Below are 19,102 nucleotides of genomic sequence, written 5' to 3'. Positions count from 1 at the left end.
AAACGCTCTCCATGCATCTCAATAGACCCTTTCACACAGAGTCCTGCAAGCAGCATCTTTGGAGCAGCTTTTGGGCGCTGAAAAAACTCTCCAAAAATGCCCCTCTCCATTGGAATTGAAAGCGCTGTAAAAATGCCTTACCCATTCACACTGAGGTGTTGCACTGGCGGGGCGTTGAGAAAAGTCCTGCAAGCAGCATCTTTGGAGCAGCTTTTGGGCGCTGAAAAAACGATCCAAAAACGCCCCTTTCCATTGAAATGAATTGAAAGCGCTGTAAAAACGCTGAGGCACTGCAAAAACGCCCTAAAACATTAGGGTCTTAAGCACATTGGGATTGCAGATGAGGCTTCGCTCGAATAACGCTTGAAAAACGCTCGAAAAACGCTCGAATAACGCTCGGAAAAAGCCCCAGTTTGAAAGGGGCCTTAAGAATGACCTTTATTTTGAATTTCTTTTAGGCTTCATGCACACTGTATTCTACTAATGCTTTTTTCTCCTACAGGAGTTTTGCAGCAGTAAAAATGCATTAAAAAAGTTGTGTTTTTGTATGCACGTTCATACGTCTTGGTGCATCTGACGTTAATACATTGGCCAGAATAATTCATTCTGAATATTAGCATACATTAACGCACATTTAGGTGTGTGTAGGCGCTTTGAGTGTTTTTTTAGGTGCAAAAGTTCCTCTCCTGAATGCACAAGTGATGTTTTTTGTCTACCTCTAAATTTTTAACATAGGTTAAGGCAGAGGGGCATTTAGATTCAGAAATATATATATATATATATATATATATATATATATATATATATATATAGTTTTGCACAGTTTGTCATGTTACAACCAAAAATGTATGTTATTGGGATTTTATGTGAGAGACCAACACAAAGTGGCACATAATTGTGAAGTGGAAGGAAAATGATAAATGGTTTTATTTTTTTTTTACAAATAAATATGTGAAAAGTGTGGCATGCATTTGTATTCATTCCCCATAGTCAATACTTTGTAGAACCACCTTTCGCTGCAACTACAACTGCAAGTCTTTTTGGGTATGTCCCTACCAGCTTTACACATCTAGAGAGTGAAATTTGTGCCCATTCTTCTTTACAAAATAGCTCAAGCTCTGTCAGATTGGATGGAGATCATCTGTGAACAGCAATTTTCAAGTCTTGGCACAGATTCTCAATTGGATTTAGGTCTGGACTCTCACTGGGCCATTCTTACACATGAATATGTTTTCATCTAAACCATTCAGGTGTATCTCTGGCTGTATTTTTAGGGTCGGTGTCCTGCTGGAAGATGAACCTACACACCAGTCTCAAGTCTTTTGCTAACTCTGTACACACGATCAGGCTTTAGTCCGACCAAACTCACACTCCGAAGGAATTCAATCAGAGGAAAAGAGAACATGTTCTCTATGTAAACTCCGACGGAATTCCTCGGAATATCCGATGGAAAAACTTTGATGGGCATACACACAGTAGTAATTTCCGATGGAAAAAGTCTGTCTGACCATGTGGATGGTGTTTAGGGTGATGTGCAGTGTTAGTTTTCTGCCACACATATAGCCGGATTCACGTAGGACTTACGCCGCGTAAGTTCTTGGATGCTCCGTCGTATCTGTGCGCCTAATTCTCATAACAAGATACGCCTGAATTTTGGCTTGATCCGACCGACGTAAGTCTCCTACGCCGTCGTATCTTGAAAGCATTTTTACGCTGGCCGCAAGGGGCGCTTCCATTGATTTACGCGTCGAATATGCAAATGACCGAGATACGCCGATTCACGAACGTACTTGCGCCCGTCGCTGTAATCTACGCCGTTTACGTAAGGCGTACGTCCGGCGTAAAGTTATTCCACCTAAAGCAGGGGTAAGTCATGTTAGGGTATGGACGTCGGAACAGCCGTCGTAATTTTACGTCGTTTCACGTAAGTCGTACGTGAATGGGGCTGGGCGTAGGTTACGTTCACGTCGTAGGCATTGAGCCGTCGTATCTTAGGGAGTATATGCAACGTGATTCTCATGCGCTGTTCGTTCGCCCATTTATTTGCATGGAGTTACAGTTCATTTACATGTATCACGCCCTCCTTCAACCTACTTTGAATTAGGCGGGCTTACGCCGGCCAATTTACGTTACGCCGGCGCAAGTTTGGGAGCGAGTGCTTTGTGAATACTGCTCTTGCCTCAGAGTAACGTCGGCGTAGCGCAAATGAGATGTGCTACGCCGGCACAAAGATGCGCCGATCTACGTGAATCCGGCTAATAGTGTTTTGCTTTTAGGCCACAAGGTTAAATTTCGGTCTCATCTGACCAGAGCACCTTCTTCCACATATTTGCTGTGTTCTCCACATGACTTCTCACAAATTGCAAATGGAATTTCTTATGACTTTCTTTCAGATTTACCATCTGAGAAGATAAAAAGCCTCATCCACAAATACTACAAAAGACTTCAAGCTGTCATTGATGTTAAAGTGAGCAATACACGGTATTAACTGGAGAATGTAAACTTTTGATCAGGGTCACTTGGGTAGTTTCTGATTATGATTTAAAAAGAGTAAACACAGTTGAATGATTAGCCAAACACTAACTACTGTATGAGTGAAAGAAACGTTTTTGTATTATCATTCATATTCTCTGAAAAATGGCCAAGAAATCATAAATTCTGCCAGGGTATGTAAACTTATGAGCACAACTGTATATACACACACATATACAGTATATATATCTATATGTATATTGAAAGATATATATCTATAGATATAGATAGATATAATAATATATAGACTTACAGTATCTCACAAAAGTGAGTACACCCCATTTTTGTAACATTTTATTATATCTTTTCATGTGACAACACTGAAGAAATTACACTTTGCTACAATATAAAGTAGTGAGTGTACAGCTTGTATAACAGTGTACATTTGCTGTCCCCTTAAAATAACTCAACACACAGCCATTAATGTCTAAACCGCTAGCAACAAAAGTGAGTACACCCCTAAGTAAAAATGGCCAAATTGGGCCCAAAGTGTCAATATTTTGTGTGGCCACCATTATTTTCCAGCACTGCCTTATCCCTCTTGGGTATAGAGTTCACCAGAGCTTTACAGGTTGCCACTGGAGTCCTCTTCCAGTCCTCCATGACAACATCACCGAGCTGGTGGATGTTAGAGACCTTGAGCTCCTCCACCTTCCATTTGAGGATACCTTTACAGATGTTCAATAGGGTTTAGGTCAAGAGACGTGCTTAGCCAGTCCATCATCTTTACTCTTAGCTTCTTTAGCAAGGTAGTGGTCGTCTTGGAGGTGTGTTTGGGGTTGTTATCATGTTGGAATGCTGGCCTGTGAACCAGTCTCCGAAGGGAGGGGATCATGCTTTGCTTCAGAATGTCACAGTACATGTTGGCATTCATGGTTCCCTCAATGAACTGTAGCTCCCCAGTGCTGGCAGCTCTCATGCAGCCCAGACCATGACACTCCCACCACCATGCTTGATTGTAGGCAAGACACACTTGTCTTTGTACTCCTCACCTGGTTTCTGCCAGGGCTGTCTTAATGAGAGGGCACACCTAGGCACTGCCCAGGGACCCCAGCTGCATGGGGGGGAGGCCCTGCACTTTCCCCAAAACAGCTGGTCCTTGAGCCCACGCTGCCCTGAAAATTGGGTGCCCCATGATGGCAATGAGAGTGATAGATACACAGGGTAGGCAGTCTGCCTCCTACCTACTTGATGTCTGTTTACCTGCACTGTCATCATTGTAGGGGCCCCAGAACATTACTTTGCCCAGGGGCCCAAGATGCTATTATGACGGCCCTGGTTGCTGCCACACACGCTTGACACCATCTGAACAAAATACATTTATCTTGGTCTCATCAGACCACAGGACATGGTTCCAGTAATCCATGTCCTCAGTCTGCTTGTCTTCAGCAAACTGTTTGCCGGCTTTCTTGTGCATCATCTTTAGAAGAGGCTTCCTTCTGGGACTACAGCCATGCAGACCAATTTGATGCAGTGTGCGGAGTATGATCTGAGCACTAACAGGCTGACCCCCCACCCTTCAACCTCTGCAGCAATGCTGGCAGCACTCATAAGTCTACTTCCCAAAGACAACCTCTGGATATGACGCTGAGCATGTGCACTCAACTTCTTTGGTCGACCATGGCAAAGCCTGTTCTGAGTGGAACATGTCCTGTTAAACTGCTGTATGGTCTTGGCCACCGTGCTGCAGCTCAGTTTCAGGGTCTTGGCAATCTTCTTATAGCCTAGGCCATCTTTGTTTTTTTTCAGATCCTCAGAGTTCTTTGCCATGAGGTGCCATGTTGAACTTCCAGTGACCAGTATGAGAGAGTGAGAGTGATAACACCAAATTTAACACACCTGCTCCCAATTCACACCTGAGACCTTGTAACACTAATGAGTCACATGACACCGGGGATGGGAAAATGGCTAATTGGGACCAAGCAGCCAACAGGCTCATGGTAACTCTGGAGGAGATGCAGAGATACAAAGCTCAAGTGCTCAAGTGGGAGAATCTGTCCACAGGAGAACTATTAGGCCCCGTACACACGACCAAACATGTATGCTGAAACTGGTCCGCGGGCCAGTTTCAGCAGACATGTTTGGTCGTGTGTGGGCGCGAGCGGGCCGAATTCCAGCAAACATTTGCCCGCCGGGCCTTTTCCCAGCGGACAAATATTCCTGGACGTGTTTTAAAACCGTCCGCTGGAATCCTGCCCGCTCGGACATGTACGGTCGTCAGTACAGACCTACCGTACATGTCCAGGCGCCCGCCGTCCCTCGCATGCGTCGAATGACTTCGACGCATGCGTGGAAGCCTTTAAATGGCAGGCCCGCCCACGTCTCCGCGTCATCGCCGCGTCATCGTCGCGGCGACGACGCGGACACGCCCCGCGTATTGTTTACGCGCGGACTTCTGTACGATGGTGTGTACAACCATCGTACAGAAGCCCTCTGGCAGACATGTACGGTGAAAACGGTCCGACGGACCGCTTTCACCGTACATGTTTGTTCGTGAGTACCCGGCCTTAGTTGTGCACTTCACAAATCTGGCCTTTATGGAAGAATGACAAGAAGAAAGCCATTGTTGAAAGAAAACCATAAGAATTCCCATTTCCAGTTTGTGAGAACCCATGTGAGCAAACACTTTTTGGCCTAAAAGCAAAACCCTATGTGTGGCGGAAAACTAACACTGCACATGACCCTGAACACACCATTCCCACCATGAAAAATGGCGCTGGCAGCATCATGTTGTGGGGATGCTTTTCTTCAGCAAGCACAGGGAAACTGGTCAGAGTTGATGGAAAGGTGGATGGAGCCAAATACACGGCAATCTTAGAAGAAAACCTTTTATGCCCTTTACACACGAGCGGAATTCCTGTCGGAAAAAAGTTGGATGTTTTTTCCAACGGAATTCCGCCTTACATATACACGGTCACACAAAAATTCGGTGAACTTTTGACTGCCAAGAACGCTGTGACGTAAAAGACTACGAAGAGCTGAGAAAATTAAGTTCTATGCTTCTGAGCATGCGTCGATTTGTTTCCGAGCATGCGTCAGAATTTTGCGCGTCAGAATTTGTACACACAATAGGAAATTCCGATCAGATTTTTTCCTGTCGGGGAAAAAAGAGAACCTGCTCTCTATCTTTTTCCAGCAGTTTTTTCAGTTGGAAAAAGTCTGATGGAGCATACACATGGTCGGGATTCCTGACCAAAAGCTCTCATCGGACTTTTTCCAACGGGAAAACCGATCGTGTATACGGGGGATAAGAGTCTGCAAAAGACTTGAGACTGGGGTGGAGGTTCCCCTTCCAGCAGGACAGCGACCCTAAACATACAGACATAGCTACAATGGAATGGTTTAGATCAAAGCATATCCATGTGATAGAATGGTCCAATCAAAGTCCAGACCTAAATCCAATTGAGAATCTGTTGCCGTTAACAGATGCTTTCCATCCAATCCGACAGAGCTTGAGCTATTTTGCAAAGAATGGCAAAAATGTCACTCTCTCTCACTCAAAGCTAGTAGAGACATCCCCAAAAAGACTTGCAGCTGTAATTGCAGAGAAAGGTGGCTCTCCAAAGTATTGAGGGGGGCTGAATACAAAAACACGCTACTCTTTTATTTGTAAAAAATGTTGAAAAACATTTATCATTTTCCTTCCACTTCACAATTATGTGCCACCTTGTGTTGGTCTATCACATAAAATCCCAATAAAATACATTTACGCTTTTGGTTTTTGTGCACAAAGCCTGATGAAGAGCATGGGATGCTCGTAACTACAGTAGCATTGCAGTACTACAAAATACTTTTGTCTTTGAAGAAGACAGCAACAAGTAAATGATTTGCATTGGAGATTATGTCCTGTTGTGTGTTTATATATATATATATATATATATATATATATATATATATATATACACACATATACACATACTGTATATATATATATATATATATATATATATATATATATATATCTATCTATATATATATATATATATATATATATATATATATATATATATATAATATATACACACACAGGGCCAGATCCACGTACCTCCGCGCATTGTTCCGTCCGGCGTAGTGTATCTCAGATACACTACGCCGCTGTAACTTACAGTGTATTTCCCGTATCCACAAAGAATTTGCGCCGTAAGTTACGGCGGCGTAGTGTAACTGTGCCGGCGTAAGGGCGCGCAATTCAAATGGATGAGATGGGGGCGTGTTTTATGTCAATATGTCTTGACCCGACGTAAATGAAATTTTTTCTGAACGGCGCATGCGCCGTCCGTGGCGGTATCCCAGTGCGCATGCTCCAAATTAACCCGCAACAAGCCAATGCTTTCGAAGTGAACGTCATTCTACGCAAAGCCCTATTCGTGAACGTTTTACGCAAACGACGTACACGGCGGAAAATTAGACGCTGGTCCATACTTAACATTGGCTGGGGTATAGCAGGGGTAACGTTATGCAGAAAAAAGCCTAACGGAAACAACGTAAAAAAATGCGCCGGCCAGGCGTACTATTGTGGATTCGCGTATCTAGCTAATTTGCATACTCAACGCGGAAATCGACGGAAGCACCACCTAGCGGCCAGCGTAAATATGCACCTTAGATGCGAGGGTGTACTAAGACGTACGCCAGTTGGATCTAGCCCAGCTTCAGGCGTATCTTGTTTTGTGGATACAAAACAAAGATACGCCGGAGCAACCTAGCAGTTATGTGGCGTATCAATAGATACGCCAGCGTAACTGCTTCGCGGATCTGGCCCACAGTATATAATCTATATGTAAAGTACTGAACTTAAAGAAATAGCGTGTGTGAGATATATATGCAAGAAAACAACATAAGATTTATGTATGGTGCAAAGAGCACATCAACGTGTGTCCTATATACTCGGTAACTGCTGTAAAGAGAAACAACAAGCACATTAGTATGACATATGGCACATTACAGAGTCCTTTTGCACTGTATTGTCCAGGGTCATTCTTATTTATCACCATAAACTAAGGTGCGAGCAATGTACCGTTACTGATATTCAACCCGTAGCATTATAGGAAAAATGATGCCAAGTTCTGTCAGCGAACACAGCACTGTAATGAATAAATATCAATATATAGAGAATATTTGCAACCTGATACTAAGGGCAAAATATCAATTTTTTATGACTAAAAATGCTTATTATCCTGATATTATAAAGATAACCAGTTTGGATCAAAACCTCTTTCCAGATTGGCCAGCCATCTGGTGGTGAGAGGTGTAGTGTGAAAGCCATGATATCCTTATCCTCCCTCAGCTGTAGATTGCGAAGGTCACACACTGGGAGATAAAGTAATCTGTTCATGATCAGAGACATGGGGAGAAGAAGTGATTTGCTCAAGGTCAAATGATGTGTCCGAGGCTGCGAGAGAGCTCAGTGTCCTGTGTCTGCTTGATGCTTGCAACTCTGATGCTATTCTATTGCTAAACATTGCTTCAATGGAAATGTGTTTGGCACTCAGTATTATTTTAGTCTGCTATACATCAATAATACGTTTAATATATATGACATGTTGAGAAATAAATTGCTATAATGCTACAGTCAATAATGAAAAAAAGGTTAAACTATTTTGTTTATCATATATTTTTGAACTGGTTATGCTGTACATCTTGCAAACTGTATTTAACGTATTTATGCAACAGTCCAGCAATATGCAGAGTCTGAGTTGTTTTTCATAGGAAATAAATAGATTTGCATTTTTAAAGAATAACGGCACTTTATTGTTCTTGTTTTCATAGCTTATTAAATACAATTCTAAATTTTCAGCCAATGAAAGCCTAATGCCCGTACACACAATCGGAATTTCCATCGGGATAAACTTTGACGGATTTTTCTGACGGAATTCCGTTCAAGCTGTCTTGCATACACACTGTCACACCAAATTCCTACCGTCCAAAACGCGGCGACGTACAACCAAGGGCGGATCCAGAGTCTAGTCTCGGGAGGGGCACTGCCAGAAAATAAGGTGTTGCTTACAGAACTCAATTAGGTGTCCGATGTGTCCGCTGCAATGTCGCAGTACCGCTAAAAAATCAATGATTGCCGCCATTACTAGTAAAAAATATTTAAATATAAATGCCATAAATCTATCCCATAGTTTGTAGACGATTGTCAGGGACTGCAGACATGGTACAAGAGATGGTCAGAGACTGCAGACGTGGTACAAGAGATGGTCAGAGACTGCAGACGTGGTACAAGAGATGGTCAGAGAATGCAGACATGATACAGGAGATGGTCAGAGACTGCAGACGTGGTACAATGGATGGTCAGAGACTGCAGACATGGTACAATGGATGGTCAGAGACTACAGACATGGTACAAGAGATGGTCAGAGACTGCAGACATGGTACAAGGGATGGTCAGAGACTGCAGACATGGTACAAGAGATGGTCAGAGACTGCAGACATGGTACAAGGGATGGCCAGAGACTGCAGACATGGTACAAAAGATGGTCAGAGACTGCAGACATGGTACAAGAGATGGCCAGAGACTGCAGACATGGTACAAGGGATGGTCAGAGACTGCAGACATGGTACAAGAGATGGTCAGAGACTGCAGACATGGTACAAGGGATGGTCAGAGACTGCAGACGTGGTACAAGGGATGGTCAGAGACTGGAGACATGGTACACGAGATGGTCAGAGACTGAAGACATGGTACAAGAGATCAATGCAGCCTCATCAGTGCCCATCATTGCAGCCTCACTGTACATATGAATGCAGTTCCACTGTATATATGAACGCAGCCCCACTTTTGTATATTAATGCAGTCCCACTTTTGTATATAAATGCAGTCCCACTTTTGTATATAAATGCAGCCCCACTTTTGTATATAAATTCAGTCCCACTTTTGTATACGAATGCAGCCCCACTTTTGTACATAAATGCAGTCCCACTTTTGTATATAAATTCAGTCCCACTTTTGTATATAAATTCAGTCCCACTTTTTTATATAAACGCAGTCCCACTTTTGTATATAAATTCAGTCCCACTGTATATATAAATTCAGTCCCACTTTTGTATATAAATGCAGCCCCACTTTTGTATATAAATGCAGCCCCACTTTTGTATGTAAATGCAGTCCCACTTTTGTATATAAATTCAGTCCCACTTTTGTATATGAATGCAGCCCCACTTTTGTATAATAATGCAGTCCCACTTTTGTATATAAATGCAGTCCCACTTTTGTATATAAATTCAGTCCCACTTTTGTAAATAAATTCAGCCCCACTTTTGTATATAAATGCAGTCCCACTTTTGTATTTAAATGCAGTCCCACTTTTGTATATAAATACAGCCCCACTTTTGTATATAAATACAGCCCCACTTTTGTATATAAATGCAGTCCCACTTTTGAATATAAATGCAGCCCCACTTTTGTATATAAATGCAGTCCCACTTTTGAATATAAATGCAGTCCCACTTTTGAATATAAATGCAGCCCCACTTTTGGATATGAATGCAGCCCCACCTTTGTATATGAATGCAGCCCCACTTTTGTATATTAATGCAGCCCCACTTGTGTATATAACTGCAGTCCCACTTTTGTATATAAATTCAGTCCCACTTTTGTATATAAATGCAGTCCCACATTTGTATATAAATGCAGCCCCACTGTATATATAAATTCAGTCCCACTTTTGTATATAAATGCAGTCCCACATTTGTATATAAATGCAGCCCCACTGTATATATATAAATTCAGTCCCACTTTTGGATATAAATACAGCCCCACTTTTGTATATGAATGCAGTCCCACTTTTGTATATGAATGCAGCCCCACTTTTGTATATGAATGCAGTCCCACTTTTGTATATGAATGCAGCCCCACTTTTGTATATAAATGCAGTCCCACTTTTGTATATAAATTCAGTCCCACTTTTGTATATAAATGCAGCCCCACTTTTGTATATTAATGCAGTCCCACTTTTGTATATGAATGCAGCCCCACTGTATATATAAATGCAGCCCCACTTTTGACATGAATGCAGCCCCAATTTTGTATATGAATGCAGCCCCACTTTTGTATATGAATGCAGCCCCACTTTTGTATATAAATGCAGTCCCACTTTTGTATATAAATGCAGTCCCACTTTTGTATATAAATGCAGCCCCACTTTTGTAAATAAATGCAGCCCCACTTTTGTAAATTAATGCAGTCCTACTTTTGTATATAAATGCAGCCCCGCTTTTGTATATAAATGCAGCCCCACTAATAAAAAAAACAATAAAAATAAAAATTCCATAGTTTGCGCAAACCAATCAATATACGCTTATTGGGATTTTTGTTCACCAAAAATATGTAGCAGAATACATATTGGCCTAAATAGTAAAAATATATATATATATATATATATATATATATATATATATATATAGATAGATAGATATAGATATAGATATATATATATATATATATATATATATATATATATATATAGATATTTCTCTCTATATATATATAGAGATATATCTATATATATATTCAAAATTCTGTATTTTTTTGTTTATTATAGAAAAAAAATAAAAGCTGCAGAGGTAATCAAATACCACCCCAAAAAGCTCTAGTTGTGGGGGAAAAAAAGGAGATAAATCGTATTTGAGTACATCGTCGCACGTCAGTACAATTGACAGTTAAAGTAGCGCAGTGACAAAAAATGGCCTGGTCATAAAGGGGGGTAAACCTTCTGGGGCTTAAGTGGTTAATTAACTTAACATAGTGACAATCGTTATCAGGCTGCTGGCAACTAGATTTTGGTCCTGCGAGTTGGAAAATCTTTGTGCAGGGCGGAGCTGAGAGTGGCATTGTTACGTAAGTGACAGCGTGGTGCGAGATTGGCCTGTCCTTTGTCACGAGTTGGTAAGAAAGGCAGGGCTCTGATGTCACGTTTAATCACAATAACATATTATATGCATTAAAATGTGCACAGAAAGACCATGCGAGTCATGATGATGTGATTTGCATTTGTGGAAGTGATGTCATAGCAACCCAGCCATTTAAGCGGTCAAACAGAGCAAACCCGGAAGAAAGACCAGGAGAAGATAGAAGCACCCAAGTTCTGGCAGCACATTGTTGGGGGACATTGCTTGACATGTAAATCTGCAATAATTTTCTACAAATATGGATTTAATTCCCCTTTAAGCCCTAAAGGGCTGCCATTAAACAAGGAGCAGAGCTTTTTTACAATTATTTGGAAAAGTAAGTACACTCCCATGGTGACTTATTCAACATATATGAACAGACAAAAATCAGATCTTCATTTAATTGGCGCATATAGATAATGGTGATATACTTGAACAAATGACATGTCAAACTGACATGGTATATTCATTCTCATAAGTAACAAAAATGCAGATTTGATACATGGAAAAAAATACATTTACCACCACTTTACATCCATGAAATTAGAATCAGGTGTTCCAGATGAGATTATAATGATTAGAACCACCTAGGGAGTATGCAGGTGGAACGTGTCTTATTTCAACCTCAGATGTCTAGGATCTGGTGTTCTTTTTACTATTGACATGTGTGGTTTCATCAAGCTAAGATCAAAAAATGTCTCCAACACCCTCAGCAAGGAGGTTGTGGATGCCCAAGTTTGGCAAGAGGTTTCAAAAGATTGCCAAATTATTTTAAATCAGTCATTCCATTGTAAGGAAAATAATCTACAAGTGGCATAGGTTTCAAATGACTGATCATTTATTTAAGACCCCTTTCACACTGAGGCAGTTTTCAGGCATTTTAGCACTAGAAAAAAAAAGAACAGGTAAAGCGCCTGAAAACTGCCTCCCATGCTGCCTGAGTGTGAAAGTCCAAGTGTTTTCCCACTGCGGCGGTGCACTTGTGGGACCTGTCTAAAAGTTAAAGTTGAACCATAAATTGATCTTTGAACACAATAATGATTTGAAACACAGTAGCAATGATTGAAGAAGAAGACAACAAGAATTCTGGATCGGTCTAGTCAAACAACCTGAAACTAAAATAATTTTTGTATAGTGAAACGGACAGAAACTGGTAGGCGGTTATTCAAAATGCCTGCAAGCTTCTGAGGCTAATGGTGTACTTACTTATCCCCAGGGCTTTTTTTCCCTCAAACAATAGGTGCTGAAACTCAACCATGACCCCCTAAAACCCATCCCTCCCACACTCTACAAATCACATCAAATAGAGGGTGTGGTCAGTCAAATTTCACGAACAGTAGGAGGGTCTTAAAGGGGCATTAAATACCAGAATTGCATTACATACAGAGTGCAGAGTTCAGGGGGGTTACACACAGAGTGCAGAGCTGTCCCTTGTCAACACATAAACCAGACTATTGTGATTGTGGTGAGCAGGCCCCCCAAAGGTTTTTTTTTTTTTTAACATGTGACCAGCAGCAGTTTGTTTTTTCATGCGTTTTTTGGATTCCTGACTCCCAGCATGCACCTGTGAAATTTGGACATGTGACTAAACACACAATGGTGTGAACACACATAAGATTTAAAGGGGATCATTTTCATGCGCTTTGTCATGCTAGAAAGTACAGTAGGTGACCGCGGTATTGTGTCAATCTCGCTGCTTTTATCAGCGAGATTGACCACCTACGAGCCCCGTCACGGGAGCCAGTGCCAAGCTGGCTCGCCGGGAAGGGAAAAATGTGTTGAAGCCGACATACGTCCGACTTTCAATGAACTTGGATTCCCGCTAATACCAGGAACTGTGTTTGGCATGAATCATGAGAGGAAACTCAACACCAAATAAAAAAAACAAAAAACGGCATGGGTTCCCCTCCAGGAGCATACCAGGTCCTTAGGTCTGGTATGGATTTTAAGGGGAACCCCTACACCAAAAAAACACTGTGGGGGTCCCCCCAAAATCCATACCAGACCCTTATCCGAGAACGCAGCCCGGTCGGTCAGGAAAGGGGGTGGGGACGAGCGAACGCCCCCCTCCTTAACCGTACCAGGCCGCATGCCCTTAACATAGGGGGGTGGGTGATTTTTCTAGAAATCATACTTACCATGGTGCATGCAGCACTGGCCCGATGCTGCATCTGTCCTCCGACAGCTCTAAGATCAAGAACTGAGCGATCAAGACTGCTGATCGCTCAGTACTCAGTGCTCTGTGTGCAGAGAGCTGGTGACTATCAGCCTCTCTGCTCTGCTCCCCTGGGCTCGCTGGAGTGCTGGGCTGTGGAGGGAGCAGCTGGCTCAGGCTCTCAGTGGCACGCTAAGAGTCTGAGCTGGGTGCTGGTCCAGGCATTTGGGCTTTGTGACGTCAGCCGCTGAATATGGGTCAAAGGAGTGCAGAACGAAATACACTCCTGTGATCCACAAGAGAAGTACAGCCTATGCATTAAGGTCAAAAAACATTTGATGATTACCGCCCCCCCCCCCCCAAGTCCTGCGTCGCGAACGCGCTGGATCTTTGCCGGGGTTTTCGACTCTTCATTGGATAGATTGATAGTAGCACAACCATTGGCTTGCGCTGCTGTCAATCAAATCCAATGACGCAGGGGGCGGGGCCAAGTCCTGCACTCGGTGGCTATGGAGAGCGCTTCCCAGAGATGGGTTATCTGAGGTGGGTAGGAGCCGAGAGAGTCGCCGGGGGACCCCAGAAAATGCCGTTCGAGGCTACGAGCTGCATAGTGGAGGTAAGTATGACATGTTTGTTATTTTAAAAAAAAAATGCGAACCTATAGTATCACTTTAAATGCACTGTGCTGCCAATCATTTTGAATGGTACCCCAAAACATCTACAGCACGCATTGTGCATTGTGTTCTGCTGTGCTGAAAAAATAAAATAAAACAGGATTTTTTTTCCCCCTATGTTGGGGCCCATTCAAAGTGCATAGACTGTGTACCACGATGTGTGATAAATGCATTTAAGCACATGCACCATAGTGTGAACAGGTCTTAACAGTTGACTGGATGCTGACAGACTTCATGCTACTTTGTCTAATTATTTGGTGGCTGTGTGTCTAAGAATAATTTTGTGGTTGACAAACTTCTTTTAATGGTGAAGGTTCTAACTATAATGTGCATATATACTTGAAGTCATATATTGGAATGTTGTAGATCACACACACCATCCTGATTCCAGTAATTGCGTGTCCTGTGTTTATGGGTTTGTAGCTGCCCGACATGCATAGACAACCAACCTTAGGTTAGTTCAATGCTCTATACACATTCATTGCTCTATATACAAATGTAACTTCAGGGATGGAAAACACTTTCAATGATTAATCAATTGATATTACCCAACCATGAAGTGTAAAATCCATATAATGACTTTGAACTTGAGTTCAGCATTTTATGCAAATACCTTTGCAGGCCTATTTGAGGCCCGTTACTGTTTACAATTAGTGACTGCTTTAAATGTCCGCTTACTTAGTTCAGCCTGACTAATGCCAGGGAGATTAACATAGTTTTCTCAACCTGCGCTGTAAGTAAACTTATTTGAACCTAATACATAGCTGTACGAAGCCCAACAATGTAAAATGAGATTGCTGTAATGTTTGGTCAAGTGTTTGGCTTTTCAGGGTATTAACCCCGCGCTTGGCTTAGTCCTTTCATCTTGAGTGCTCTACGGCTATTGAGAAAGCACAACGGCCTTTTATATACAGTACAGTTTCTGTTCTGTGAAGAATGGAAGAGACATTAAATTACCTGGTAAGGAAATGTATACGTTACATACTGTTGATGTAATTTCCTCTTCTAACTTATCATTTCCTGTTCTTCAAGTATCTGTGTGACAGACAGCAATGGGAACACAATGTTCCTCGTGTCTGTGACACTTGTGAGCTTTGAATGCTTATAAACAGCACGAGTGGCACTTTATATTCCATAAAACAAAAGCTAGTGACAGTTTTGTGTGCATATTAACTAAACTTGTCGCCAACATAAAGCAGAACATTAAAGCTTTCCAAGAAACTCAATGAAATAATACAGCAAACAGTTTAGTATTTGGGGAAATTTGCAATTCTGCAATGGCTATTGAATTAATAAAGTGCATGTAAAGGATAGAGCTGGATAGAGTTGGATGAGGGTTAGACTCTCTGTCAAGTTTTTATTAGTGTCTGTATCCGCTCTGTGGAGGTTCATTGCTTTATTTGTTCTGGTGACCATTTCACCAATACAAAAAGTGATTTCCTATCTCTCTAGAAAAGGTAGCAAAGGTAAATCTCCATTTAACCTCTTGGCGGCCGCGCTATAGACAAAAGACGTCTACAGCGCGGCGCCTTCCTGCCGGGTGGATGTCCATGGGCAAAAAAAAAAAAAATCGCAGAGATGATCAAAGACCACCAAAAGAAAGCTCTATTTGTGGGGAAAAAAATGATAAAAGTATATTTTGGGTACAGTGTTGTATGACCGCGCAATTGTCATTCAAAATGCGTCAGCACTAAAAGCTGAAAATTGGTCTGGGCACGAAGGGGGTTTAAGTGCCCAGTAATGAAGTGGTTAAAATTAATTTTATTTTTTAAACTTTCCCTTTTAAAACAAATTCTAAGCCACGACAAATAAATATATATTTTCAGGGCAGGTTTTGGGTGGGCAGCTCCATTGTACCTTCCTCCCTCTGATGACTGGCCCGGACCTAGTGAGGGGTCTTTTATATATTGACCCTCAAACATTCTGGAACCTTCCATGGGGTCAGTTGGCCCATTTTAACCTATCATGAAACGGGGGGCATATACCAGAATTTTCCAGTTCTAACAACCCTAACTAACCTCTCATAGACCACCCACTGCTCTTCAAATCAGCGAGGGGGACCTTGAAACTGCTCCTGTCACGATCCTATAGGAAAAAGGCAGCCTTGAACCCTGCTTTCTGTCAAAAAAAAATAGTTATTTAAACACTTTAATAAATTAGGTTAGGTTTAATGTAAGGATTTGTTGATGTTCCAACTGGGAGCCAACAAGTCTACCAAATGCATACAATTGTGTGAATACTGTAAGGCCGGGTTCACACCTATGCAACTTGAATGCACGTTTCCGCCCGCATTCAATTCGCTTAGCAGGAGAAGGTGTCTGGTTTTCTATGGATCTGGTTCACATATCTCCGAAGCGGGTCCGGTGCAGTGTGCCGGAAAAATGTGTGCCTTTTTTGGTGCGTTTCAGGTTGAATTTCAGCCAAAATTCGGGCTGAAATCGGACCTGAACTGGTAAACCAGTACGCACCGGACCCCTGCTGTGCGCCGCATGCGGCGACAGTGTGAACCCGGCTTGAAAGCATAGATAAACACTACATTTCCAAGGGGGCAAACAATTGTTGTCTATTGCCAAGTTACTTGCAAAGCATAGTATTTCACCAAACATATGATGTAAATAAAGTGTTTTAGTCACATATAACTCACTTTGCTTAGCTTTTTAAATTAGCTAGTCCCAGTGCTGATCTCTGATAACCCTTATGCTTAAAACAGCACCCATATAGCTAGATTCAGGTAGAGTTAGGTCGGCGTATCAGTAGATACGCCGACCTAACTCTGAATCTGCGCCGCCCTAGGTTTAAGTGTATTCTCAAACAGAGATACACTTAAACCTATCTAAGATACGACGGCTTGCGCCGTCCTATCTTAGGGTGCAATATTTTGGCTGGGCGCTAGGTGGCGCTTCCATTGTGGTCGGCGTAGAATATGTAAATCCATAGATGCCTATTCACGAACGTACGCCCGGCCGACGCAGTACAGATACGCCGTTTACGTAACGCTTTATCAGGCCTAAAGTTATTCCATCAAATAGTTGGAGTAGTAATGTTAAAGTATGGCCGCCGTTCCCGCTTCAAAATTTGAAAATTTTACGTTGTTTGCGTAAGTCGTCAGTGAATAGGGATTTACGTAGTTTACGTCCACGCCAAAATCAATAGGCCCGTGCGGCGGACTTAGCCGCAATGCACACTGGGAAATGTAGGTGCCCGGCACATGCGCAGTTAAAAAAAACGTCAATCACGTCGGGTCAAGCCTCATTATCATAAAACACGCCCCCTCAGACAAATTTGAATTAGGCGCCCTTACGCCCGCCCACTTTAGGCTACGCCGCCGTAACTTAGCAGGCAAGTACATTGTGAATCATGTACTTGCCTTGCTAACATACGGCGGCGTAGCTTAAATGCCTTAAGCTACGCCGCCGCAAGTATGCGCTCGCCATCCTGAATCTAGCTACTGTATTAGTGTCCATTATTCATGCCCTCTTACCAAGATAGCAGCTCTCCACTATCCTGCAAGACATTGAAAACCATGTTGCTTCAGCCCTTCATCATATACAGTAAGTCCTCTACATACAAATCTTTGAGTTGTGAACTTTCAAGGATGCAAACATGTGTTTGCACAGTTTTTTCATTCAACCCAGCGGGCTCAATGAAGAAAAACTTACAGATCTCCGTACCAACACAAGCACTGTTGGTGAAGCAGTCTCCCCAGCTGTGTTATTGTGTACTTACAGGGGGACTCCCCCACCAGAACACACTGATCAGTGGTCACTGCCTTTGTCTGCAAGCACTGTTTTTTGTTGGACTTACAAACAATTTGGACTTACGAACGAGCTCCCAGAACAGAACTCATTCGTAAGTAAGGAACTTACTGTATTGTCAATCACCTTGCCAAATTCTTCACATATGCCCTTTATGACTACCCCATCTTCTGTTTTTAATTTGGTAGAACGGCCTTCTACGTTATTCTACTAGTTTTTCAGAACTGGAATGACAATGAACAGAAAGGCCCCGTACACACGACAGGATCGATCCGCTGGAATTGATCCGCGGACCGGTTTCAGCGGATAGATCCCCGGGTGTGTACGATCCAGCGGATCTTTTTCCGCGGATTTTTGTCCCCGGGGATGGATTTCCAGCGGATCAAAATTTCTTGACATGCTAAGAAATCGATCCGCTGGAATCCAGTCCAACGGATTGATCCGCTGGTCTGTACAGACTCACCGGATCAATCCGTCCGAATCCATCCCCCGCATGCGTCGTAATGATTCGACGCATGCGTGGAAGTCCTTATATCACAGCGTCGCGCACGTCGCCGCGTCATCATCGCGGCGACGGCGCGACACGTCACCGCGGACGGAATTCCGCAGGGATTTTGATCTCATGGTTAGTACAACCATGAGATCAAAATCCACCAGAGGATTTATCTGCGGAAACGGTCCCCCGGACCGTTTCCGCGGATCGATCCCCTCGTGTGTACTAGGCCTAAGACCTTCCACTGTTACAAAGATTTTGTCAAGTCTCAAGCAACACACAACCTCAGACCGCCATGGACAAATATGTGTAGCAGCTGGGCATTAAAGAGGAACTGCAGTCTGCTCACATAATTTAAATTAAAAACATCTTTGCGATTCTGTATAAAATAATATGCAACGTGGTTGCATATTATGCAACCACGTTGCATATTATTTTATATATACTGTGATTCTGTACTTGCCAAATATGCTGCAGAAATCTCCCTCCTCTGAGTCTGGCTGCAACCATTTTAACTGAAGCTGCTGCCTGTTCACTTCCTCGATTTACACAGACACACCCCCAGCCCTGCAGCTCTCATTGGCCCTCTTATGACTCATCCTCC

The sequence above is a fragment of the Rana temporaria genome, chromosome 4 (assembly GCF_905171775.1).
Source record: "Rana temporaria chromosome 4, aRanTem1.1, whole genome shotgun sequence".
In the NCBI taxonomy this organism is placed as follows: Eukaryota; Metazoa; Chordata; class Amphibia; order Anura; family Ranidae; genus Rana; species Rana temporaria.
This window is presented reverse-complemented; position numbering follows the sequence as displayed.